Source organism: Leopardus geoffroyi, chromosome E1 (assembly GCF_018350155.1).
Source record: "Leopardus geoffroyi isolate Oge1 chromosome E1, O.geoffroyi_Oge1_pat1.0, whole genome shotgun sequence".
Lineage (NCBI taxonomy): Eukaryota > Metazoa > Chordata > Mammalia > Carnivora > Felidae > Leopardus > Leopardus geoffroyi.
In genome coordinates, this window is record NC_059330.1 from 1,049,997 (window position 1) to 1,077,638 (window position 27,642).

Consider the following 27,642-nt stretch of genomic DNA (forward strand, 5'->3'; position numbering starts at 1 on the left):
AGCCACCGCCTCCCACCTCTGGGTTGGTCCCCCCTGCTGTAAGCCCACAGGCAGGCACCACGGGGGATGACACGCATGTATTCCCGGATACGGGGACACATCAGAAATTCACCAAGCGTTTGAGGAAAACCAACACTATGAAAGCCAGGAATCAGACTCAACCACCTGATGAATTAAGAGTTAAATGGCTCTGGGGCACCTGGGTGGCTCAGTTGGTTAAGCGTCCGACTCTCAGTTTCGGCTCAGGTCATGATCTCGTGGTTTCTTGAGTTCGAGCCCCACGTCAGGCTCTGTGCTAACAGTGCAAACCTGCTTGGGATTCTCTCTCTCCGTCTCTCTGCTCCTCCCCTGTTCTCTGTCTCTCAAAATAAATGAATAAACTTAAAAAATACATACATAAAATAAATGTCTCTTGGAATAGGCTTGTGAACGGGCATAAAGTATCTCCTTCAAAGTAATTAAATAACTTGTAAACTGAAATTGTGGCCATCAAAATAAAAAATTCAACAATAAAATACTGAAATATTTTCTCTCTGGATATATTAAATAAGAACATGATAATAGATGAACGCAGAACCAGAACAAAACAAAAGAGCAGACTTGATCGGTAGAGTCCCCAGAATATTCCACCTGAAATTGGATGAAAGTGATTCACGGTTTACCGCACCCGGCAGAACCAAATGGAAAGGAACCAGCCACGTACAACACGTCAGAGAAGATTTGGAAGAGAACCAGCTAGAAATTCTAGGCTGAAAAGTACAATGATTGAAATTCAAAACTCAAGACACAGCAGGAGAGAGAATTAGTGAACTGAAGTATGTATCAGAGGAAAATACTTGGGATGAAGAACGGAAAGACAGAAAGCTGGAGATCACAGAACAGAGAGTGAGAAACACAGGGGGTGCGGCGGGAGCACTCACGCGGATTCAACCAGAGCCCCAGAAGGAGAAAAGGTAGAGAACGGGTTGGAAGCAATATGCGAACAAATAAAATGGCCTTAGGATCTCCAAAGCTGATGAGAGAAATCAAAACCACGGATTTAAGAACCAATGACTCTAGCAAAATAAACAAAAATAAATATACATTCAGACACATTGTAGTGAAACTGCGGAACACCAAAGACAAAGACAAGTTTTTTTAAATTTTTTTAATGCTTTTATTTTATTTTTGAGAGAGACAGAGAGACAGAGCATGAGCAGGAGAGGAGCAGACAGAGAGGGAGACACAGAATCCGAAGCAGGCTCCGGGCTCTGAGCTGTCGGCACAGAGCCCGACGCGGGGCTCGAACCCACGAACTGAGAGATCATGACCTGAGCCGAAGTCGGACACTCAACCGACTGAGCCACCCAGGTGCCCCCAAAGTCAAGATGTTAAACCCAACGGGGGTGGGAGCAGAAGTGCCAGTTAGACCTACAGCCGACTTCCCGATGGCGATAGCAGAAGCAGAAGACAGAGAAATGGTGTTTTCAGAAACACGGTTTTGACATAAAGACATTTGCAAACAAGGCAGAAAACAAGAGACGTCACTGCTAACCAATTTGCAGCAAAGAATCTAAACAGATGGGACACTACAGGGGAATGAAAAAGAGGGGTTTTTAAGGTAAATATTTAGATAAATCAAAGTGAAAATCAGTCATGTAGAACACTACTAATAATATTGCCTTGCAGGGGGCCTGAAATACGGACAGAATCGAAAGACAACAGCCCCTGAGCCAAGAACGGAGGAAGGAGAGAACACTGCCCTGAAGCCCTCACCTTGCGCAGGAAGAAAATACCGTGAGTCATGGCATGTGCTCTGACCTGGGGAGGCTGATAAATAATAGCAGGAAAGTTGGGGCGCCTGGGGGCTCAGCGGGGTGGGCGTCCAACTTCGGCTCAGGTCATGATCTCGAGGTTCGTGGGTTCGAGCCCCGTGTCAGGCTCTGTGCCGACAGCTCGGAGCCCGGAGCCTGCTTCAGATTCTGTGTCTCCCTCTCTCTCTGCCTCTCCCCTGCTCATGCTCTGTCTCTCTCCCCTTCAAAACTAAATAAACATTAAAAAATTAAATAAAAAATAAATCATAAAAGGGTTGGAATAAAACCACAAAGCAATTCTCATAATCTTGGTGTTTAAATGATTTTCCTAGAACAAGATGTATAACCCAGAAGCCACATAATAAAAGATTAGGATATTTAATCGCATCAAAACTTAAAACACTGTGCTGAAAAATGACGCCTTAAATGCAAAGTTGATTTACAAGCAGCAAATCAGAAGCCGTTATATGTAGCACATTGAACACACAAGGAATTTACAGCCAGCGTACATCAGGATCTTAAATCAATAAAAAAAAAAAAGACACACAACACAATAAAAATCGGACAAACGATACGAACAGGCAATTCACAGAAGAGAAATACAAATGTTAAAAACCATGTGAGAAACACAGAGCTTACGCCAGCCACCAGGGAAATGGAAACTAAAACACTAATGAGATACGATTTTGCCCTCATGATATTGCCCAAAATTAAGAAGACTGATAGTAATAACTATTGGCAAGAATATGAGGAACCAGTTGCTTTCAGAAACTTGCTAGAATCGACGTAAACCTGTGAGTTCACTCGGAAGCCGTCAGGCGTCCCCGGCCGGGTGTAGACACACGTTCCCTTTGCCCCAGCGACATCACTTCTGGAAAGCCGGCCGGAGGAAACGATGGCACTCGCCCGCGATCATACACACGCCAGGCTGGGGGTAGCGTGCTCTGTGCCAGAGGAATCCCGCACCCGCGGGACGTGGCCGCAGGCATGTCGGAACAACGGCGTTCTCTGCAGACATTAAATAACATGCAGACGCCCACGTACTGACACAGAGAGACGATCAGGACGTCGTCGGGCACAAAGAGGAAGCTAACGCGTTTGCTGGGAAACCACCTGTGCTCGCGGTGCAAGGCATGCTGTTCGGCACCTTCGGGGTGCCCCGGGGACACTTTCTGGGGGGCCCGAGGGGTGGCGGGGCCCAGCACAGGTGCGGAATCCGGGTAGCTGGCTCTGTCGGCCTTGCTGGTCCGAACATCCAACGGAGGGCCCCGAAGGGACTTCTCTGACTTCTCAGATATGTGACCTGATGGCTGTGATGAATGAGTCATGTCTGATGACGGTTCCAGATGACCCGTGCCAGCAATTTAATCCCTCCCGGGAGGCATGCGATTTCCGTACAACGTGTGAAGTCTGGCGGCCGCCCGGGAAGCGGTCTCCTCCCACCCCCCACGTGGCTCCCCGGGCCGTGTGCACGGCAACCCCCATCAGTAAGCAGCGAACTTGACTCGTGTCTGGAAGTGTTAATCTACCCCAGTTGGCTCTGTATCACTGAAATCTCATAAAGCAAGAACATATTAACATAACACCTAAGAAGTATCTACTTACGTAAACAAATGTCCCCTAAGTACGGCTTTCTAGTCTGTATCTTCTTGATCAGTGGATATTAAAGAATTCTCTCATCTGCAAGTTCAGAAACCATTTTGATGTCGCCAATGGGCTTCTGCGCTCAAAGGGCATTTGGGGCCAGCTCACGGGCTGGTGACCCGTCTTCTCCTGGAGCGAAGGGGGTGAGGACGGACGAGGAGGGTGAGCAACTAGATGTGTTTTCCCTGGTGGAGTTCACACCCGAAAAGGGAAGGGCCGTCACGAGCCCGGATCCGCCCTGTCACGCCAGCCCCTCAAGCTCCGTGCACACAGACAGCAGCCGCCTGGGTCCCCAGCTGTCACCCCGGTGCCACGGCCTGCACACCGAGTCTCCCTGGCTGGGGGGGAGGGGGCACCCTTTCCTCCCTCCCCCCCAGGGCTGTGCTTTAACACCCAGGCAGCTAAATCACTTTAAATGAGCAGATGAGTTATGCTTTAAATTCATGCCGCAGACAAAAATCAAAAAGGAGCGGGGGCAGGGAGGGCGGCAGGGGCGGGGGGGGGGGGTGCTGCAGAACATCGTTCTCTGTGTTTTCTCCCCCTTAACCTCCTCCAACCCCCCTGAGGGAGCCTCACTCTTCAGGGAGGAGAGAAGAAAGCCATCGGCAGAGACTCCAGCCCCTGCCTCACCCCTACCTGCTGGGTGCCCACACTCCTGTCTCATGAAGAATGAGTCCCTGCTCCTCCCCTTGCCGGCTGGACGGTGGGTCCCAGCCCTCCGGCCGCTGCCCTCTGCCGGGGCCCGGGCGTCTCTGCTTCCCGCCCCAGAGAGCCAGCCAGGGGCACCAGGCACAACCCAGGAGGGGGGAAGCTGGCGCCCTCACAGCCGGTGTGAGGACGGGAAGCAGACAGCCCCCTCCCGCCTGCAGGCGGGACATCGCCGGCCCTCGGAGGTCCCCGCTGACAGGAGTCCCAGCCGCCCTCACCTTGGTCAACACGAACTTTGTGTCCTGCCTGTCCCCACCTCATCTGTCTCGTCGTCTCTGTGCGGTCACTGCCTGCACGTCCTCGGTGCCCAAAGCGCGGTGAGCGGCGGCGTGAGCCAGCCGACCACAGACTCCAGCACGCCTCGTGGACAAATGTGGACACACTCGCACAGGCCCACGCAGAACCCCGAGCCCCAGGCTGCCACGTTGCAATTCTCACCGTGTTGACAGTTTCCCCGAGGCCTCGTGCTCCGGGGGCTGTGCCCCCCGCCCCCCCAGACACACTCGAAGCCTTAAGCGGAAGAGGGAAAAGTTACTTGTGATTAGTGCCAGAACGAGCCCCGTCCCCGGGTCCTTATCTCCCGACTTGTTGGTATTTTAGTCTCTTCCCCCGCAGGACATCAATCCCTGGTCCGCAAAAGTCTCCAGTGCTCTTTTCCTGAAAGGCTCCGTTCAGGCCTGTCTGGTATTTCTTAAGTTTCATTTATTTATTTTCAGAGAGACAAAGACAGCAGGAGAGAGGGGGGATGGGAGGGGGGAGGGTGGGGAGAGAGAATGCCAAGCTGGTTCCGAGCTGTCAGCCCAGAGCCCGGCGTGGGGCTCGAACTCACAGACCGTGAGATCATGACCTGAGCCGAAGTCAGACGCTCAACCGACTGAGCCATCCAGGCGCCCCCCGGAGACTCTGGATTCTTCACATCACTCTGAAGCATGTTAACGTCTGTCTAAACGGCATCTGACTTGGTCAGACCCACACTGCCAGCTCTGCCCCGTCTGTGGGGGACAGCACATCAGATATCATTTTGGTTCTGTGACCTTGGCTGTATCCCACAGATGCCCAGAGAGCCAGGCAGAGATCGGGCTCCCCTCTCCGATCTTCTCCCTCGCTTCCTGCGGCCTCCTCGGCTCTGTCCTCCTGTCCTTCGGGCTGGAAGGACGGTGGGTTTTCCCCCAGAATTTTTGCTGCCTCGTGCTGGGTCATAGCTTCAGTTTCCTTCAGAATAACTCATAAAAATGGGGACGGACCCTCACAGCCACCCCCCTCTTCAAGGCCTCAAATACCCTACAAAACCTGTCCGCTTCGTTTGCTCCTCAAAGCCCTCGGGAGTTTTATATGTTATCCAGAATTTACGGTCATTAGAAGAAGGGTTAGTCTGTGAGACACTTCACTGTATTGAGAAAGGAACCCAAACCTAATCAGCGCGTCGGCTTTAGAATAATATTCAACACATCAGTTTGTTTACAATGCAAACTCAGGTGTCACAGAAACAAGATTTGGGGTTGAGGGGGGGAGAGACCGAAAAATAAAAGTGACAGGTAAGTGAAAGGTATATTGAGAACTTTCCACTGAAAGAAAGCTATGGCAGTTGAAAGCAATTCTGAAATTTTCTTACAGCCAAGGCAATAAGGAAAATTATATGCATTTTCTGTGCTTCTAAGGCTGGGAATGGGAAACCTAAAAACTCACTGAGAAACTTGCTTCCCTGGTCCGGAACTCAATGGAGTGGCGTGGCATCTCCTGTCATATAGAACCGCTGTCACCTACTGACAGATTTTGACCCGATACATCAGTAGGTCAGAATGTGAAATGTCACTCGCCGAAGCCGGTCCTAGCGAGAAAGTCTCCCCCAACAACAGCAAACCAGTATCTCGGAGGCAGAGCACGGCCTGCTTTGTGGCCGGGTCTGGGCACCGGCCTCCCGGCCCCGTAGACACTCGACCGGAGTGAGCGCTGGAGAAAGGCGCGGGGACCCGGCAGCGGGAAGGGCCCGTGGGTCTTCCTTTCGGTCTCCACGGAAGCACCGGGCGCTTTGTTCCGGGGAACTAACCAGAGAAGCAAAGGTCTGGAGACGGCACTCGGGGAAGGAGGGAGGCGCGATCGATGCGTGTCAAGCAGCCTTGCACGTGAAGCCAGGGCAGGGCCCGGGGAGCCGGGCGCAGCCCCTCAGCTCCTCCCACGCCGGCTCCCCAGCCACGGACCGCAGATCCCACAGGACGGCAACCGCGACGGTAAAACAGCGGTTCGCGGAGCGCTGGCTCCGTGCCGGGCGCCGGGCAAGGCCTGGGCCAGGTGCGTCAGGGCCCCGAGTCCCCCACCTTTGAGACGGGAACTGTCGTTGTTCCCATTTCGCAGGTGAGGAAACCGAGGCCCAGAGAGGCCCAGAAACCTGACCAGGGCCACACAGCTGAGGGCCGGGCCGGGACTGAGGCCAGACGGCGCGATCCCTGAGCACGGCCCGTACTCACGGGGCCGTCCGTCGGTACGGCACTGTCCCAGACGACTCTGGCTGCTCTCTTCTTGCTTAATCAAACTCGAAATTCATCTTATCTCTGCAAAGGACATCTGAACGCCTCGATGTGGAAAGAGATGCCCGAGGCCGTTCTCTTGCACCTGCCATGGCTGCCAGTCTCCAGCCTCCAGCCTCCAGCCTCCACCCTCCCTGCCTCCCTGCCTCCAGCCTCCAGCCTCCAGCCTCCACCCTCCCAGCCTCCAGCCTCCCTGCCTCAGGATCCCTGCTCCCTGCAACACTGCTTCCCAGCGGCAGGACCAGGAAGAAGGACAGACAGGCCACGCCCACCCTTGCTGTCCCCCGGGCATTTCACACGCGTCGCACGCCTGTCCTGGAAACGGCTTCCAGAAGAAATCCTGCTCCTGTTTTCCCCGGACCATTGAAGGCATTTGGACATAACGGAGAATACGGGGTTTCTCTGGAAATCCTGAGATCCACCCAAACGGATGGCCGAGGTCACCCCTGCAAGGTTCACGCTCAGCCACCTGGAATCTGGCTTTCTGCCCCGTGGCTGGTGATCACAGAGGGAAAGAGAAGGAAAGGCCGTTTAGTTCATTTGTTAAACACACGTTTTAAAGTCAAGGTAACATACACACACACCTTCAGAATCCAGATGACTCAGGAGGGTTTCTGCTGAGGAGTGGCCCACCTCCTCCCCGCCGCCCAGGGCACATTGTGAGAGACTCGGGGGACATGCGTTGGTTGAGATTTTAATGATTTTGTCCTCTCGGCACCCGGTGGGGTAGAGACCCACTCACTTCGTCCAACGTCTACCCGTGAAGCGGGCTGCTCATCGGGGCCGGGGGCATGGACGGGACACAGATCAGTCCAACGTGTCCCCACCTTGCAGTGGCCTCTGTCTAGGAGGTGTGGGGGCTGGACATTACACCGGGCATCTAAAATGCCAGAAGGAAGGAAATCACTGATAAAATGAAAATACTAGTGGGCGTTTCAGAAATCCAGGGGGAGCCCAGCCAGGGGCCCAGGTGGGAGCGGGGGGGTGGGGGGGTACGGGCCGCTGGGCACCCACGCGTCCCGCAGATCAGAAAGGACAACAGAGGAAGAAACGGGCGAGGTCTTGCGGGTGGGGAGCCGCTGGGGGCTGAGGCAGAGAAGGCTGGAGCCGGGCGCAGGGAGCCAGAAGCTCGTGGCCCTCGCCCCGCGGGCGCTGGGCTGGGCAGCCCCGGCCGCCGAGCCTCGGTCTCGCTCGTCTGCAGGAGGCCAGAACCACAGGACGTAAAGCAGCCTGGAAAACAGTAAGCTCAGCGCGTCCCAGCTGATCATAGCGCCACCCGCTCCCCGCCCCACGAGCCCGGCCACCTCGGGGCGGCGGTGCGGAGAGGGAGCTCACGGACCCCAGGGCAGGCCAGTCCCGCCGTGCGCCCTAGCGTGATCGGCGACGGGAGGCCTGACTCCGACGCTCCTCCGGGAGCTGGTCCGGCACTTTGCAAACGCCTCCAGCGACAGGGGTACCTGGGGCCGAGATCCTTCAGGATGAGCCGAAACCCATCCTTCCCGGGAAGGGTTAATGAGACAGTCGCCAGCCCCCCCCCGCCCCCCACCGAGCCCCCACCTTCTGGTCTGTCTGGAGGCATTAATTCCATTATCAACTGGTCAGCCCTGGGGAATGAACTTTGAACGGCTTACAGCAAGGTAGGTTAATTAAAATCTTTGATCAAAGCCCCATACACAGCATAAAACTTCTCGCTCTTAATTATCCTGGACGGTCTCACAAGCACCAAAGCCAAAGGCGGGGGGGGGGGGGGCGGTTGTTAAAGAGGCTGGGAGGTGAGGGGCCCGGCGGGGAAACAGTGGCCCCCATCAGCTCTCCACGCGGCGTGCCAGGGAGGCGGTGATGCACCAGCACCCCCCGTGCACCCCGCGAGAGGCTGGGGCTCCGGAGGAAAGACCCACACGTGCCCCTGAGGAGGCGCCAGGCTCTTGCGGGGACCTGGGAGCAGATACTTGTCGTGCGAGCCTGGGGAGACCACGAACGCTTCTCAAGATGGTGGCCGTGAGCCCAGACCGGGAGGGTGTGTCAGAGACCGCAGAAGGCAAGCGGAGAGGCCTGGAGGGGAGGGCGGGCGGGGTCTGAAGTCTGGGCTGTATGTAGGGCCCAGGGCATTGGTGCCAGATGAGACCAGAGGGCTGAACGGGGGCCCGACCCCAAGGACAGCTGCTGAGGGCCGTGGGCCGTCGTCCTGGGGGGGAAGTCTAGCTACGCGGAGGGGGAATGAGCTGCAGGGGGTGAGTCAGGAGGCAGGAAGTTCAGGTTGCTGACTGTGCAAGTGAGAGAAGTTGCCGTCCCACCTCAGGCGACGGCAGGGGAGGGAAACAGTTGGATATGAGGGATGCTGGGAGGAGACAGAAGTGTGCAGGGGTGGCCAGGCTGACTGGGTGTCCGGGCAGGTGACAGGGACACTCACTGAAGGTGAGCGTGGGAGGGAGAGCAGGCTGAGGCCTGGGGAGATCATGGGGTCCATTTGGACGCTCTGAGTATGACGGGCCAGGGACCGAGTCGCGGCCCGCAGCTAAACCCTCAGTGGCTCTCCATGCATGTCAGGATGCACCCAGCTCGGGCTCTCCCCCAAGAGCCCCGGCCTGTCCACTCGCCTCCTGCAGGCCGCCTTCCGGCCACCCGAACGCCTGTCCAGTCCACATGAGCCCCAGGCCCTGTCCCACCTGGGGCCCCTGCTCCCCGACGTCCAGAATTCTCCTCCCTCTGCCCCTCTGTCCTTCATTCCCAGTGTCTGTCCCAGAGGAGCCTCCCCCACACCCCCCCGCAAGGACTAAAGAGACTTTGGACCGGCTTCTCCCCACGTCCAGACTCTGACACAGCGGCTCATTTTCAGGAGCCAGGAATCTGCATTTCCAGCAAGCATGCCCAGCGGTCCCCGGGCAGGATCTGAGAAGCCTTGCACGCCGCATCCACCAGCTAGCGCGTCACCCCCACCCCACCCCCATGCTGGTCGCAATAATTTTTGAAAAGGAAAATTCATGTTTCTGTAATCTTAAAATTTTTTTTTAATGTTTATTTATTTTTGAAAGAGAGGGAGACACAGAGCGTGAGCAGGGGAGGAGCAGAGAGAGAGGGACGCAGAATCCAAAGCAGGCTCCAGGCTCCGAGCTGTCCGCACAGAGCCCAACGCAGGGCTCGGACCCATGAACCATGAGATCAGGACCTGAGCCGAAGTCGGACGCTCAACCCACTGAGCCACCCAGGCGCCCCATGTTTCTGTAATCTATTTGTATTGATCTTTATCAACATATAATCCGAGTGATAACAACATACTTTCTAAACAATTACAGCATCTGGGGTTCACCCCTTTCAGCAGAGCTGTTCCCATTCAACCTCCTGTGCACAGAAATCCGGGCGTGGCTGTGGCGAATCGAGTGTGAGCCCCGCGCCCGGGGAGAACGACGGCGGTCCAGGGCCCCGCGCCCCGCCGCCCCTTCTGTGGCAGGGACACACATGGCAGCCGGCAGGCCCGCCCCTTCCCCCACGTGCCCCAGCTCAGACGGGCAGATGTCCCCCTCGTTTAGCTGCGACGGGGTCGGACACAGACCCTCTCGATTCCCTTGTTTTGTCTCATAAACGATTCGCTGAAATGCTTGTCCTCCTGAAACTGTGTAGACAGAGATCAACGCTTCTGACCGGCCCGGACTCCCCGCTCCACCCCCGGACCCCACCAGTCCCAGCTGTAACCTCCCCGACCTATACCTTGGCTAATCCTCCCCCACAGGAGTCTGAGGCCAGACCTCCCTGAGGAGACACGGATGGGCATCCAGGAAGCTCTCCCGACTGCATAAATGAAAGCAGCTTTGTCTCTGACGGGCGTCAGCGCTGTGAGCATCTGTGATCCGGGGTCTGGGGACAAGGTTAGAACGTGGCTTCCGGTTGGAAAACGGGTCATTGCCCAGAAGAGGGGCTCTCGTGATGGGCTGTCCCTCCGTCTCGACTTCCTAACCCGGAGGCGTTTGCAGGCTTAGGTTCTGGTTTGCTGCCACACGCGGCCGAGCCGTTAGAACCACGCGGGTCTAACGGGTTCAATCAACTTAACGGCAGCCGTCAAGGGAAAGTTCTGGTGAATGACACTCGTCCACCTCCTGTCTGTGCCCGTCCTGTTTCCTCCACCTTAGATAGATAGGCTTGTCCCTTCCCTGCCGTCCTGGGGATGATTCAAAGGCCCCCTCTTCCAGGAAGCCCTCCGGCCTGGTCCTCCCTCCAGAAATGCAGGGAGGGCTCCTTCTCCAGTGCTCAGCTCCCCGGCTGTGCCGCAGCCCAGGCTTCCCCGACACGATCTGAGCCCCGACGCTGCAGCACAGAGTGGGAAGCAGACCGGCTCATGTCCCCGTCGACTTCTGTTGCCTGCGGCCTCCACCAGCCTCGCGGTTCCCGCTGGGCCTCTGTTTCTTTATCTGCAAAATGGGGATAACAGCACCCCGGGGTTCCTAACAAGGTCTCAGGAGACGCCGTTGCTGTGGGTCCACGACCACACTTCAGTAGGACGATCTGGAGTGTTCTAAAGGGCCAGGCCCGTATCCGGAGCTCAGTAAGCTGGGGGCTCTACCGATACTGTAATTATCAGACACCAGAGCCTGACGCGCAGTAGGTCCGGCGGCTGCTTCGCCACCAGTCCTCTCCCCTGCTCCCGGCAGGACCCCGAGGGCAGCCAATTCCTCCTTTGAAATGCCCTCCCTCAAGGAAGGAAACAACAAAGTTGTTTCTATCAAGACTTGGGGGGAGGGGCTCTGTTCTGGGGAGACCAGGCCTTCCCGGGTTCTGAGCACAAATGCGGAAAATCCCAGAAAATCCCGGCCGGCCGCTGCCCGCCCCAGGCCCACAACCCCGTCCCTAAGGACACCCTCCGGTCCTCCCCCGAAAGCTTCCCTCCTCGGAGGCCAATTTCTGATGGAAATGAGTTCCCTGCCTGAGTGCAGCTGTGAGCTGAGGGGAACAGTTGGCTTTGTAACCTTGGGGGAAAAAAAGACAAACAGAGGAGCCTCGAGAGGTTTATCAGGGACCCCGGGAAGCTGTAAAACATATGCTGTGACATTTCGGTCCTTGACAGGTTGTGGCAACGGGGGAACAGCCTTTGCCTCCGTGCTGACTCAGCCAAGTTAACGAGGCTCTTTGCTTTGCCTCCCTCCCCAGGGCGCGGGTGGGGCAGACTCGTCCTCCACTCCCCTGCGGGGACCCATCTGGAGAGCTCCTCAGGCCCGGCCCTGCAGCGGAGGGGGCTCTGCATGCCGCTGCCTCTAGGACCCCCAGATGCAGGCGTGGGTCCCCCAGGTCGTGCAGCTCTCCCACCACCACGGACAGGGAGGCCAGGCCACCGTCCCGGGGTGACCCGTTCTGGTTACACGTCGCAATCACTTGGCACATGCTGGGACGCGCCCTCAGGGGTTCTGAATTCCGGGCACTGCCCGAGCCTCAGGGTTCTGCAAAGCCCCTGGGTCATCCCGCATCTGAGGACGGGAACTACCAGCTGAGAAAAAAAAATTGTGTCGTTGAGATTTAATTTTCAAAACGGAGCTCTTAAAGATCCCATGGGGCCGTCATCAGAGCTTGTGGATTTGCAACAGATTTTTCTCTTTCAACGCCACCAAGAAGGATCAGACCCCGGAGGACCAGCATCACAAAGCCGGAGGACGGGGGACAGAATGGCGACAGCGAGAGCTTCCTGCCCCCTCACCTCTGTGTGGCTCGGGGACTGTCCTTGCACGCGGACCCCACCGGTGGCTTCAGCAGGCCTGATCCAGCAGGCTGGGGCCTGGACACGGAGGGGCAGGTGTGACGGCGGACCCCAAGACCAGGGCACCTGCCAGTGGCTGTGAGGCCCGTCACCCTTCCCACAAAGGGACAGGATGGGAGGGGAGAGGAGAGACGGTTCACCCACAGGTGACAGAGCGATAAGTTACTTTGAATCCAAAGTGGGTTTGTCTCTGCCTGGGACCCCGCGAAGCTTGGTTACAAAAACTGAAGGACGTTCAGTTTCCGGACTTCTGAGCGTGGCTGTAAATCTTCAACCCGCTGTGAGGTCTGTTCGGGAAGCGGAAAAACACACCGCCAACGAATGGGAAGAGACCGCCGGCCTCAGCGCCCATCCAAGAAACACAACTCAAAACACCAGTGACACACACGGGGTCCCCCGGATGGGAGCGCTTTGAAAATCTAACAGCCACGTCGGCAAAGGCACGGAGGCCAGCCCCCGTGGGGGGGGGGGGGACGCCTGCCCAGGGAGAACTGAAAGAATTGTCGTAAGTACACTTTGGTGCAGTAATTCTGGGAATGTGTCCTTTGGAAATAATCGGGGCTTATAGGAAGGTCCACAAATAGGATTGTTCATCAGAATTTTTATTACGATCCTGAAAAGTTGGTATAAATATCCAGTAATGCAGAACTGGACAAAAAGGTGCTATATTAGAAATATTTCATGAGGGGCGCCTGGGTGGCTCAGTGGGTTAAGCGTCCGACTTCGGCTCAGGCCAAGATCTCTCGGTTCGTGGGTTCGAGCCCCGCGTCGGGCTCTGTGCCGACAGCTCGGAGCCTGGAGCCCGTTTCGGATTCTGTGTCTCCCTCTCTCTCTTTCTCTCTCTCTCAAAAATAAAATAAAAACATTAAAAAATTAAAAAAAGAAATATTTCATGAAATGATATGAACCATTAAAACAATTTTAGAAATATTTTTAGTAGCTTGGAAAGGTATTCACAACACATTATTGAGAAAACAGGTTAAAAATAACATGTTTACTGATTCCCAATCACTGGAAACATATATAACATTTAAGTAGGATTCACATACGTGAAATAATAGAAGAAATTATCTCTGCAATATTAGCAGTGTTTTTTGGGGGGGTGGGGTAAGGGCATTATTACTCTGATGATTTTTTTCCTAACTATTTTTTTTGGTTTTTCCACAGTAAATCTGTATTACTCGTGACTTTCTGAAAAGACCTCCGTTAGAGACGGTGGGTCAGGACGTACATTTAGTTTCTGCTCTACCCCCAATTCCGCTAAAACGACAATAAAACATTTTCTTTGAAAGGATAAGGACGCACCCATAAGATTGTCTGAGAGAAAGTGACCCAAAATTTTGGAAGCCGGCAAGTGTTGGAGAAGCAGTCGGGGGCCGTGGGAGGTTGTGTGCTCCGCGGAGAGGAAGGGAGGCCCAGACCCCCTCCCCCGACCTGCCACCTCAGGGGGAAGCAAGGCTGTTGGTTGAAAGTCTACGTAAGAAGTAACCAGACTCCAGGACGCTCTCCTTATGCTCACAGAGGACTGAAGGCTTAGCCTCTGGACGCCGTGTCCTCCGGGCACAGGGGCCTCGAACGCCAAGAACAGTGCCGGCCGGCCCCGTCCCTGGGCTCCCAGAGCACCAAGCAGGATGTGGGAAGCCCTGCCCTGGTCATCCCTCGTTCCCAAAGGAAAATTCTACAGATACCAACATGGGTGGGGCGGGTAAGAAAACCTTTTAAAAAAGGAAAACATAGCTTTCGGTCATAACGGGGGGGGGGGGGGGGGGGTTGCGGGGAGAGGGCCGTCCTCAGAGTCCAGAGCGAGGAAACTCACAAAGAGCTCTCGGAAACGGAAATTAGGCAGGAATGAAAAACTCAAGAGAAAGGAAGAAGACAAAGGTGACAGAAAGGTCCGGAAAGCAGAACCAAAGACTAAGAGATGGGGAGAAAAATACAAGGGGTCGGCGGATTGTTCCAGAAGATCCAACGTGCAGACAATTGAGAAAGAAAAAGAAAAAAAAAAAAAAAAAAAAGGAGAGAAAACTCGAACAGGCCTCGGGTTGAAAGGGGCCGCCAGGCGTCCCGCACGGAGGTCCAGTAACTCGCACAGCGGCACGTGCCCCCACGGCAACGGAACGCCGGGGACAAAGGGTTTCCAGAAGCTTCTGGACTTCACAAAAGGATAGAGAAGCAGAACGCCTTAAACTTAACAGCAACCCTGGAACTCAAAAACACTCAGCGACGCCCCGAGTGTCCGAGGGACAGCGATTTCCAGCCCGGAGTCCGTACCCCGCCCCCCCCGCCACGTCACCAGGCAAGGTCAAAATAAAGATATTTTCAGACACGAGAGATGTCAGACCATCTACCTGCAGGCAGTTTCTCAGGGGGGCCCTGCAGACGTGGCCGGACAAACAGGGAGAGGGAGAGGACCACTGACGGGGGTGGAGAGGACACGGCAGACCCCACGGGGCAGAGGCAGCCGGAATCTCGGACGAAGGGACGGGCTGTGGATGAAAATTGCTTCCTCTGGGGACGGACACAGGGAGGGACTATTCCCGGGGCCCCTGGTGGCTCAGTTGGCTAAGCATCTGACTCCCGATCTCAGCTCAGTTCACGATCTCACGGTTCGTGGGTTCAAGCCCCGCGTCGGGCTCTGTGCCGACAGCTCAGAGTCTGGGGCTGTTTCGGATTCTGTGTCTCCCTCTCTCTGCCCCTCCCCTGCTCGAGCTCTGTGTCTCAAAATAAATAAATAAGCTTCAGAAAGGGGAGGACTGTTTCTAGAAACAAGTTTCACCGGCCCGTTGGGCTCTTTATATTGTGTATAATTCTGATTAAAAAAACAAAAACAAGCAGGAAGAAACTCTCCATGTGCTGACCTCGGCAATCCCACTAAAGGATTCTGGAGACACTTGGAGCTCTAACAGCCTGTGACTCTGTTGTTTCCCCGGGATTCACGGGAGGCAGCTCCCTGAGCTCTGGGGTCCTTGGGCATCGCTTGAGAACTGTGAAATGACTCCCCCGATGTCAGCGCATAGATGAGGTTCTCCTCCCTCTGTGTCCCTACTTGGGGCTCCTTTGGGCACGTCACTGCCTGTGGCCGCAGGAATCAGTGTCAGTGCAGACTCACCCCTGCTCCCACCCTGGCCGGACCCCTGAGCCTGGGCCCCTCGGGGCGGCTCCTGACCCTGCCGGAGACACCCCAGCGCCGTCCCCTCACCGCACCCCCTCTGCGTCCCCAGAGCTGGGATGCGTGTTCCCTGAGCTGGCACAGAACCAACTCGGTCAGGCACCAGCCTTGTCTCCACCACCTGCTCACACGTTCGTGCCTCGGCGTCTCCTGGGGCCGCGGCAGCTTCCAGAAAGAGAGTGGGGGACACCAGCGGCCACCAGCTTAGCCAGTGGGGAGCACGACACACGGGCTTTACCACTGTTGACTTGGCATCCGTTATGCTTAAAATAAAGTGGGGTCACGCAGCATTAACTCAGGAAAAGAAGCTGCAAATCTTAGGCCCTTTTGGAAGGTGAGTTTTCACGACGAATTAATGGACCTTCATTTTACTCTGTTCAACAAACAGGGCCGCTGAAGGGATCCAAGGAGCCGCTTTCCGCCCTGGACCTGGCCTTCGGCGGCCACACAGGACCAAGCTGCTCGCCCGGAGCAGGAGAGAGGAGACAGCTAGTGTCCCCCGACCACTGTCTGTGACTCAAGCACTGTGCTAAGTGTGCTCCCTGCCTTATTTGTGCTTGCTTCACAAAAAGCCTCTTTTTTTTAACGTTTATTCATTTTTGAGAGAGAGAGAGAGAGAGAGACAGAGTACGAGCAGGGGAGGGGCAGAGAGAGAGAGAGGGAGACACAGAATCCGAAGCGGGCTCCAGGTTCGGAGCTGTCCGCACAGAGCCCGACGCGGGGCTGGAACCCACGAACCGCGAGATCATGACCCGAGCCCCAGTGGGGCGCTCAACCGACTGAGCCCCCCAGGCGCCCCCAGATGCAGCAATTCCGGATAAAGTATCAGCAAATTAAATTCAGTAGTGCCTTAAACGAAGACTCTCTTTGCACAAGCAGAATTTACTCTACCAGCTCCAAAACTGTTCAACACCAGCACAAGTATTAACGTCGTCTTGCCATAATAAGGAGTCACAAAAAACCCACCGGGGGATTTTCTGCTTCCAGAGAGATGGAGTAGGTGTGGTTTTACGGGAGGACGCGGTATGTGAGGGGAGCACGCACAGACTCAGGGAGGCGGACAAAAGACAGGCTGGGAACCCCCAGACCCAGGGAGCGGTATGCCGGTGAGATCGGCGTGTTTTCTCTGGGCCTCGTGTACCAGACACAGAGCCGCAGAAGCCAGCCGCCCGCACACCGACAGGGCAGACAGGAAAACCGCAAGGAAAGCGTGCTCTCTCAAGCCAAGGGCCCAAGGAGGCCGAGCGGAGAGGCGGGACGTTCCTCCCCACCCAGATGCGCCCGGGAGGTGCCCCTGGAAACCACCTGCAGAACCGTGATGAGACTCCCACTCCCCTCCAGCCACAGCGTATCAGTGGAGGCCTCACGGGGAACCAGAGAGCCCACCCCACCCCCGGTGCTGAAGAGGCCACCAACCAGTGTCACTGGGACGAGGACATCTGCCCCCACCTGGCAGCAACGAGGCAGGACCCCCTTCCCCTGCCGGCGTGGGGGTCACAGGAATCCAAATAAAATGGAAGGTTTAAGTAAGACCCAGGGTCTCGTTACCTAATACGCAAACAGTCCCCAAATACCCAATGTCGTTCGTCACACCAAGCAGGACAATCGCAAACCGAATGGTAAAATATGACCAGTCGGTGGCACCATTCAACGATGGGTTGAATCGTGTCCCCCAAAACGGTATGTTGAAATCCAAACCCAGGACCACCGAATGGTGGACCTTCTTTGGACACAGGATTGGTACACACATAACTAGCTCCGGGAAGGTCACACCGGAGCAGAAAGGGGCCTTGATCCAACGTGACTGTTGTCCTTAAAACAAGAGGAGAAGAGGGGCACCCGACTTCTGCTGAGGTCATGATCTCGCGGTCCGTGAGTTCAAGCCCCATGTCGGGCTCTGTGCTGACAGCTCAGAGCCTGGAGCCTGCTTCGGATTCTATGTCTCCCTCTCTCTCTGCCCCTCCCCTGTTCACACGCTGTCTCTCTCTCTCTCTCTCTCAAAAATAAATAAACGTTTTGGGGCGCCTGGGTGGCTCAGTCGGTTGAGCGTCCGACTTCAGCTCAGGTCACGATCTCGCGGTCTGTGGGTTCGAGCCCCGCGTCGGGCTCTGGGCTGATGGCTCAGAGCCTGGAGCCTGCTTCCGATTCTGTGTCTCCCTCTCTCTCTGCCCCTCCCCCGTTCATGCTCTGTCTCTCTCTGTCTCAAAAATAAATAAATGTTAAAAAAAAAAATTAAAAATAAATAAATAAATAAATAAACGTTTAAAAAATTAGGAAAAAAAAAAGAGGAGAAGAGACACAAAGACAGACAATGCCATCTAAAGGTGGTGGCAGAGACTGGTGTGGCAATATGCCAGCCAAAGATGTCACCAGCAGTTAGGAGAAAGATGTGGGACAGATTCTTCCCCCGGCCTTCTATTGGACTTCCATCCTCCAGAACCGTGGGAGAATAAATAGAATAAATTTCTGTTGTTTTTAGCTTGCTGGTTGGTGGTGTTTTGTCAGAGAAGCTCCGGGAAATGAATACAGATTTCAACACCGATACGACAGAGAGGCTAGAATAATCTGATAAGGATTTTATACCCGTCGTCATCAAAATAATTCAGTGAACAACTGCCAAGCTCGGTAGAGACAAACAAAAAGCTAGAAAAAAAAAAAAAAAAAAACCAGCAAAGAAACAGAAGCTATAAATAGAGCGACCAAAATAGAGACTCGGATGATGGATGTGGCAGGAGAGGAGGGGACAGAGGTGAGAGCTAGTGGACTTGAACACAGAATGACAGAAAGTGGAGGAACATTTAACAGAAACCCAGGGATGTGTGAAACTACAACCAAGGAACAGACTTGTGTCAACAGAGTTCCAGGGGAAAAAAAAAAAAAACCAGGAGAAAGAGGGCGGGGCTGAAAAATTCCTCCCAAGATGGCTGAAAACGTTCCAAATGTGGTGAAAGACATACACCTACAGATTCAAGAAGCTGAGTGCATTCCAAATAGGATAAAACCTAAAGACACCCATGCGAAGACACACCGTAGCCCAACTTCTAAAAATTAAATACAAAAAAAGAATCTTTTTTGAAAAAACTTATTTATTTTGAGAGAGACAGGGGCAGCATGAGCAGGGGAGGGGCAGAGAGAGGGAGGGGGAGAGGGAGAGAGAGAGAGAGAGAGAGAGAGAATCCCAAGCAGGTTCTGTGCTGTCAGTACAGAGCCTGACGTGGGGCTCGAACCCACAAACTGTGAGATCATGACCTGAGCTGACATCACGAGTCAGATGCTTAACCGACTCAGCCACCCAGGTGCCCCAACAAAAAATCTTGAGGGGCAGGGGCGCCTGGATGGCTCAGTCGGTTGAGCGTCCGACTTCGGCTCAGGTCATGATCTCACGGTTCGTGGGTTCGAGCCCCACGTCGGGCTCTGTGCTGACAGCTCGGAGCCTGGAGCCTGTTTCAGATTCTGTGTCTCCCTCTCTCTGCCCCTCCCCTGCTCATGCTCTCTCTCTCTCTCTCTCTTTCTGTCTCTCTGTCTCTCTCAAAAGTAAATAAACGTTAAAAAATTTTTTCAAAATAAGTAAGTAAAAAACTCTGGAAAGCAAGCTAGAGACCGGGTGACGCAGAGAATCGTTGAGCCACGACATCGTACGGCTGAAACGAGTCCTACGCTCTATGTCGACTACACTGGAATTGAAACAGGAACTGAGAAAAAAGGTCTCCAGGGAGGCACAGCACCTTACCTGTCGGGGAGAAACCGGATATCTCATCGGGAATCCGAGGCCAGAGGCGGGAGGGAAGGTCTCCAATACCACCTAAGCCTCCGCGCTCCACCCAGAAGAAGAATCGCACAACAAAGCCAGATCAGGTGGGAGGAGAGAAACAGCAAACACAGGAGCAGAAATGGATGAACTGAAAACAGAAACTCGGCTGAGAAAACCAGTGAAACGAAGAGCCGGTTCTCCGAAGAACTCAATGACGTCGACAGACCTCGAGGGACACCGACAAGTGGGGGCGTCGCCGATTACCAAGGCGGATCTCAAGGCGGCTAGGGTGGCGGGCGGGTTGGCGGGGACGACGGTGTCTCTGTCTGAACCCACCGATTCACTGCCTTCTAAGTGGGACACTGCCCTGCTCAAAGCTGTTTTGGAAAAATCCCTCGGGGGCAGAATGCCGTCAGCAGAGGGGTCTGGGGCCGCGGAGCTCGCAACAGACGAGTAAGCCAGATGGAGTGTAGACCCAGGAAGGCGGCTCCTGGAGGAGGGGCTAGAAGGTGGGTCACCAGAGCCTGGCAAGGACAAGCCGCTTTGGACACGCGTCCCCAGGGCTCCCCGAGCCCGGTGCCCACGGACGAGTGGACAAACAGGGCTCGCTGCCCCCACGTGTGCTTATTCACCGCCAAGGTCAGCTCAGCGACCCCGCCCCGCAGCCCCCACGGACGGCCCGGGTCTGGCACTCCCTCTGGACACCCAGCCATGAGCAAGGCAGGACCAGGGACCTCCCCACGTGCGTGGAACCTTCTTTCTCCATGCTTCCCTGGGGCCACCAGGGGATGGGGCTCAGGGTCCTCCCCGCTCCAGACCCCACGGGCCTCCCAGAGCTCTTCCGGCAGGCGGGGACGGGGGGCTCACGACCTGGGTCACACTGCAACCACACTCAGGCTTTTCCCCACCATTTGAGGATTTCTGATTTCCTTCCCCAGCATCTGGGCTTTTTCCTGTGCCAGAGACCAGATGGCAGATTCTCTTCCAGACTTAAACATTTCTGTCTAAATGTCCAAAAGAGCTTTCTGTCCTAATAGTGTTGTTTCTGGACCAAAAAATCCAGGCAGAGGATGCACAACTGTCTTTCTCACCACACACACACACACACACACACACACACACACACACACATCTCTCCTCCGGGGAGATGCCCACAGAACGATGGGGCTGCTGAGAACCAGCGGGAGGGCTGTGCTGAAGGAGGAAAAGAAAGGTCCGGAAGGTCTGGGAAGTTCACAGGCCGGTTATTCATCCTTTAATAAGGTGAGGTCGCCTCGGTGGCACCCACCTGCTTCCACAAAGGGGTCCCAGACGCTAACGGGGCCCGACCACAGCCTCCCCCGAAATGCCTCTCCAGGGGTTCACCCACGTCGATCTCCATGTCTCACAAGCAAAAAGCCCCGACGGAAACATTTGGAAAGACCCTGGTTCCCCCCACATCTCACGCAAGGCTCAGCTCAAGAAGGAACATTTTGACAGTGAGAGTCGCTCTCCCATTGGGCTCGTTGCAGAGGGGGTGGGCGGCCAGCCTGGCAGATGGGGGGCGCCTGGGGGCCCGGTCAGCGGGGCGATCTTGGCTCAAGTCATGATGTCGCGGTTCCTGAGTTTGAGCCCCACATGGGGCTCTGCACTGACAGCACGGGGCCTGCTGGGGATTCTCTCTCTCCTTCTGTCTCTGCCCCTCCTCCACTCTCTCGTGCTCTCTGTCCCTCGAGAGAAAGAAAGAAGAAAGAAAGAGCTGCGAAGAGCAAAGTAAAGCCCTCCGTGTGGGCCCAGAAATTTGGCTGTGTCGGCCCAGGAGGCAAAGAGTCCCATTCTGCATCCACAGACATAGGGGGAAAGATAAACTCGGAACAAAAAAATTAATTAACCAACTTCATTGAAACAGCGGCGTGACGCGGCTAGCAAGAAATGAATGCCTTCTGGGCCACATCAATAGAAGCATAGTGTCCAGAATGTGGGAGGTGGCCGTATGCGACACCACACTCACCTGGGGTACCGAGGCTCCCACACTCTCCAAGGTCCATGAGCAAACTGGACTTGACCAAGTGAGCGTGGCTTCAGCTACACGAAGGACCAGAATCCACTGCGTTGGAAAACATCGGGAGGGGGTAGGAGTGCTCCTCCTGGAGGAGGGAAGACAGAGGGGAATAGGACAGCCTGAAGGGCTGTCACGAGTCAGCGCAACGGGCTTCAGCTGTGCGGCTCCGTGCTCCAGACCCAGTCCAAAGAACCCCAGTGGGTGGGAAACACTGAGAGACGGGTCACGGCCCGTCTGAGTGTGCCGCTGCCTCAGCGGGACGGGGGCTGGATGGACCCTGCAGGGCCCGGACAGAAGGACCACTGGTGGGTGCTGTCTGCGGGCCGAGTACTGAAGTTGGCGCCCCACGTGTTCCCTGGGAGGCAGGCACGACGGGCCCCGCTCACAGGGAAGGAGACGGAGGCTGGGGCGGGTGGGAGATCCGGGAATAAAGACGCCGCCCTCTGACCCCAAGGTATGTGCCTAGACGTGACCGAAGTGGAAAGACAGAAGCTCCAGCTGAGAGCCCACGGACAACAGCAGCCAAGGTCTGCGTGGCGCGTGGGAGGGGCCGGGCGCAATTCTGGGGGTTTTGCGTTATCACGGCGCATTCCGCCACAGTTCTTGGAGACTGCGGCCTCCGCGCCCGGCTACGGGAGGGGAAACTGAGGCACAGAGAATTTGAGTTACTCGTCCAAGGTCACTGGTTAGGAACCAGTGGCACAGCTGGAGCACACGTGATCCCCGCCCCCCCCCCCCCCCCACCTGAGCCAGGACGATGGGGCCTCCCAGACCGCAGTATCCGCTCCTCCCCATCCGGGGGTCTCAGGGGCAGGCAAGCCCTTTCCCCACACACATTCTCGCCATTCCCTCGGCCCCCCGCAGCCGCCGGGTCCCGTCCTTCCTCAGGCCCGCCGGCCGGCCGCTCCCGGAGCCACGGCCCCCGCGGCCCGGCCCCGCCTCTCCGCCGCGTCACTCCAGACTCTGACGAGGGCGGCTGCTTTGGGTGAGAAATGGGGCAGGGCAGGAAAAAAAATCTCATTCGAGCAATTAAAGAATCACTTCATTTGTCACGATCAACCTCCTGGGCGCAGGCTGAATGCAAAAAGCTGTTGGCCGAGCCCTTCCGTGTCTGCACCTGACGGGAGCAAGGGGGATATTCGTTCTGCCCGGGAGGATTGCACCTCCCATAAGTCTCCGCTTTATTGAAAGTTTAAATAACAGACAGACACAATGTGATCAATTAGCGGGGTAATTCCGAGGAGATGTCATAGTAAAATGAAATCTCGAGCACATTCGGGGCAGAGATGCCTGTGCCTTCTCTCCGGTCTCTTTCCACCGCAGTGTGTACGTTTTAATTGAAAGTTTATTCTGCTCTGCGCCTCGTCTACTAAATTTTAATTTAACATCGTAATGAGAAGGGTGTTTTCTGAGCAGCTCTTCGCAGACAAGCGGAGGAGGCTTCACAGACAAAGAGAACGAGGGAATCTCCAGCACTTTCCAGGCAGCCCCCATCCACCCACCCACCTCTGGAGAAGGTCCCAGGGCCTGGAGGACCAGCCTAGGGGACATTTGGCACCTGTGACAGCTGGCCCGAGAGGCGACCACACCACAAAAGCAGCAAGGGGACCCAAGAGACAGGGGGGTCTCAGGCCTGGCCGCGCACAGGAGCGTCAAGCAAAATCAGAAGGCGGGGGTCTCTCCTCCCTAATCCCACCTCTGGTTTCCCTCTGGAGCCTCCTCCTGGCTAAACCCGAGGGGCAACCAACTGGCCGGGTGAGAACGCGGTTTGGGGAGCCCGGCCTGGCTTTGCAGAGCAGAGCGTCAGAAGGGGCGGGTCTGGAGGTGAGAGGCGGGAGCTCAGAAACCAGAAGATACTTGTGGGAACGTCACTTGGCCTCTCCAACCCTTAGCTGTAAAATGAGGACAGTGACGCCCGATTCTCAGGGCCGCACCGGACCAGGACCGTGAGGGGGGTGGGGGGCTACCATGCAAAGGTGGGAAGGGTTGTTCCTTTCCACTGCCTCTCGGGAAAGCCACAGGGGAGCTTCTCCAGGAGGGTGGACCCTTTTGTCCTAGAGGGTGACCCCAAGCAGGTGCTGATTTCCTGCCTGGATGCAGGCGGGTGATGCACCCCGACCTCGGACACAGATAGCAGCCTTGCCTGGAGGGGGAGTCTGAGTCTCAGGCTGCAGGTCTGAGTCTCAGGTGGTCTGAGTCTCAGCCTGCAGGAGAAGGGAGACGAGGGACACAGCCTCGTTGTCCCCAGCGGCAGACCAGCCGGCTCTGTCTCATGGTCACCGCAAGGACCCCCGTCTGGAGTCTCAGCGCCCCCAGACTCCTCTCACCTGCTCGCCTGCTCCCGGGGACACCTGTGAGGTGGCTCAGGTGCAGGGAGGCGCGGGGGGCGGGGGGCGCTAGTGGCCACTGCTGGCGAGAGGCGGTATTGCACCCCAGCCCTCGGAGGAAGCGGGCGCTTCCGCCACCTGCCAACGGGGCATCGAGGGGCGCCCGGAAGGGGAACGTGCCAACGGTCAGGATTCAAGTCGTCCAGCGCCAAGGGGAGGAAACAGCCACAGGACTGCCTCCCGCTCCTGCCTCGCTCACATCCACCCCAGCCCTGCTGCCTTCCGGCGCATCGGGGACGCACCGCACACGCTCCCCACCCCACCCCCACCCCCGGTATCCCTGCCGCCCGCTGCCCCTGCTTGCTTCTCGGTCCCTGCTCACGTGTCGCCTCCTCCGGGGAGACCACCCTGACCACTGCATCTTTAATAGCTCACTCTTCGCACTGCACTGACTACCCGCCATTATATTGCACATCTTGTCATGTTTTCCTTCCGTGTCTCGGGAATGTGAATCCCCGGGGGGGGGGGGGGGGGTCTGTCTTCACTGTTCTCTGCTACGTCCCCAGCACCTAGTAGGACACGACATGATAGTCACTCAAACATCCTGTGTTGAATTATTAGAGAGAAAGACAAAGGAACGTGGCGTGACTTAGTGGCAGTCCACTGAAGGACATCCCCACACCCCCTAACAGACTTGGTGTACACTGTGCTGTGAACACATTTCTCGGCAGGGACTTGGCAAGGGTCCCGTGGGAAAGGAGCCCACCACCCGGAAATCGGGAGTCCGTCAGGGCAACCGCCGGGTCCCGCCATGGTCCATTCTGGTCTCCCATCGGTGAAGCACGCCCCAGAACCCGGAGGGGACCCCACGTCCGCAGTGGAGGGAGCATGTCCTGTGCTCCCATTGGGGGTAAGAGAAAAGCAGAGAGGCCGGTTCCCTACATGGTATGTTCCCCTCTCCTCGTGTCCACACAGAGAACGGCCATTAAACTGTCACGGTTAGGGGCGCCTGGGTGGCTCAGTTGGTTAAGCATCCGACTTCGGCCCGGTGGGGTGGTCTCACGGTTCATGAGTTCGAGCCCGGTGTTGGGCTCTGTGCTGACAGCTCGGATCCTGGAGCCTGCTTTGGATTGTCTCCCTCTCTCTCTGCCCATCCCCAACTTATTCTCTCTCTCCCTCTCTCAAAAACAAATAAAACATTTAAAAAATTAAAAAAAAAAAAACCGTCATGGTGACATATCTCTGCCCGAGTAACAGAGGATAACGGGGAGCTAGGGTTTGCTTTGCAGAAATTCTCTTTGCCACCAACCTGGCTTCGGTAGAACTCACTCGATGAAGCAACAGCTGTCTGACCCTGCTGTCCTCAATCCCAATGGGGCGGGGGGGGGGGGGGGGGGGGGCAGGCCAGGCAACTAACAAGCAAGTATTTGCTAACTCGATAGCGCAAGCAAGCGGACACGATCACACCTCACAGGTGTCCAAGACTTTCTGGCCCTTAGACCCCTTCGGCCTCCTCACGAGCGTCTCCCAGAGTTTGCATCCAGTGCAGGAGGGTTTGCGGCCCGGGGACCTCCCCACCCGGACGTTTCCCAGCCGCCCCCTCCATAGCCTCACAGACCTGCCAGCTCCCCAATTCCGCCTTAATTGCTTGCATTGTGCTCCTGGCCTAGAGGGAAATGTTTCCCACAGCAAAACTCCTCAACGGGTTTCTGATTTTCTTATCAGAAATGTCACTCTGACATTGTAAATACCGACCGTGTCCCTCCAGTAAGGTGGCTTTGCTCGGGGCCTTCCTTCATCGAGAGAGATCTTCAGTTATGACAACCGGGCCTTCCAAAAAGCGGGGGCCCCACACAGCCCCCACCCTCCAAGGTCAGAGCAAGCCGCACCCCGCTCGCGCTCTGGGGAACAAAGCCACAGCCAGGGTGACAAGGCCCCGGGAACGGGAGCCCGGGGCCAGCAGGGACCCAGCTGGTCCGAGAACCCACCTGAGATCAGGGGAAGGACGGGGCCCAACAGAAGGGGCCTCTCCCGGCACCATGGGCCAGAACGAGGGGACCCAAAGCTTTGCAACCGTGGAAGCCGTCACCACCCGTGGGCTCAAAGGGGCAGAAGGAGGAAACAGTAACAGGAGCCCATCAGGCAGGTCATGGAAGGATCCAGCAACTTCCAGGGACACGCCCCAGGCCCCCCAATCCTCTCTTGGTGCTTGCTGGCCAAATCCAACAGTTCACTAGTCAGCCAGGACCCCCCCTGCCCCCCGCCCCCCCACCCCGGCTGGGGTCCTCCAACTGGGTCAGCCCCCACGGGCACAGCAGGGTGCGGGGGGGGGGAGCCAGAGTAACAAGCATCCCTCCCCCCCCCCCCCCCCCCGGCCACCGTGCTCTGTCCTGCTTCTGCAGGCTCAGTCTGTCTGTCGTCGCTCAAGCCCGCGAGGCCATCGGTGAGCCCGAGAGCGCAGAATCTCCTTCCCTTGTCTTGCCAACTCCCTTCCGGTCTCTTGACAGGGCCCTCCCGTCCCATCCAGTGCACCTCCCACCGAAGTCCTGGTCCCGGCCCCTCGAGGAGCCGAGAGCCAATTGGAAATGGCTCAGGGGATTTGAGGGGTCAAATCCAGGATCCAGGGGCCCCAGACGGGCCCGGGGCCTCACGGTCTCTCCGGTGCCACGGGGCCAGGGCGTGGAAACATGGCCTTTCTCTACGGGTTCTAAACCCAGCGCAGCCACTCACCCCCCTCTGGCGGGTTATTCTCCACGTGCCTCCAGACGAGCCTTCTTCTAAAATCCATGCAGGGCGATGGGGCACGAAGCTAGAAGCCGCTGTCAGTGTCCCCTTGCGGTAACAGGGTTGGTGGCGAGCCCGGCGCGACGGCAGGAACACGCAGCGAAGGTAGAGGGTTCTGCCCAAACCCCTGGGTCGGGGAGGGGTGGGCGGCCCCCTCCTGCTTGCCTGCTTTCTGGGGTCCCGCGGGTGCCCGCGGGGCGGGGATGCCTGGGAAGAACGAGCCCCGCTGTCCATTCCGCGGATTCACAGCCTTGCCTGACAGCTCACAGTTCCGTGGCCAGGAAGTGCGGCAGACTAAAGGCCCAATTACGGCAGAGGAGAGCCCCGGACAAAGGGCCAACTGTGCTAACAAGCCATTTCGGAAGGGCGTTTCGGCCCGCCTGCTGTCAGGGAGGCAGCAACACCGGGCAGTGAACCGGCGGCCCCAGGCTGCGGCCTGGCGTTTGTCATGAATCTGTCCTGTTCATCAGTGTCGGTGGCAAAAAAATAAAAAAATAAAAAGAGAGAGGAGGAAGACATCAGGAGGCAAGGAAGCAATCTTCGCCAAGCGCCGCTCTGGATGGCTGCTCCCGCCCAGGCTCCAACACCTTCAGTGCTGTCCCCGCTGCCCCCAGAACGCGGGTCAAGTGCCCTGCCCCATGGCCCTCTTCTGGTCTCTGGGCCTCTCAGAGGGCGGTCTGGGTCCTGGGCACCAGAACGCCCCGGGCACTTGCTTAAAAGGCAGATTCCTGAGTGAGAATCTTGCGGGGAGGGGGCTGGATCCTGATGCTTAACCGGCTTTCCTGGGGGGGATCTCAGCTCACTGATTCGGTCACTGTCCTGCCCCCTGCCCCGTGCATCCAATCGGGAAGTGAGTCTGTGCCAGGCAGTGTGCTGGGGGCTGGCGAGGGTGGGTGAGCGCTCACCGTCTGCTCCCCCGGGGGAGCCCCTGGGCGAAGTTGTGCCGCGCACAGCCGAACACAGGACGCGTGGCCGGAGCGCCCGCGCAGGGCCTGGGGAGGCAGCACCGGCGGGGCTGAAAGCCGCCTGCGCCCCGACTGCGTGGCCCCGGAGGGATTCCCTGCACCTGTCCCAGCCTCCGTGTCTTCCTCTGATCACACACACCCACCGCCCCTGAACCCGAACTCCGCTCCCTTCGGCAGGTGCGCACGGCAGGCGGC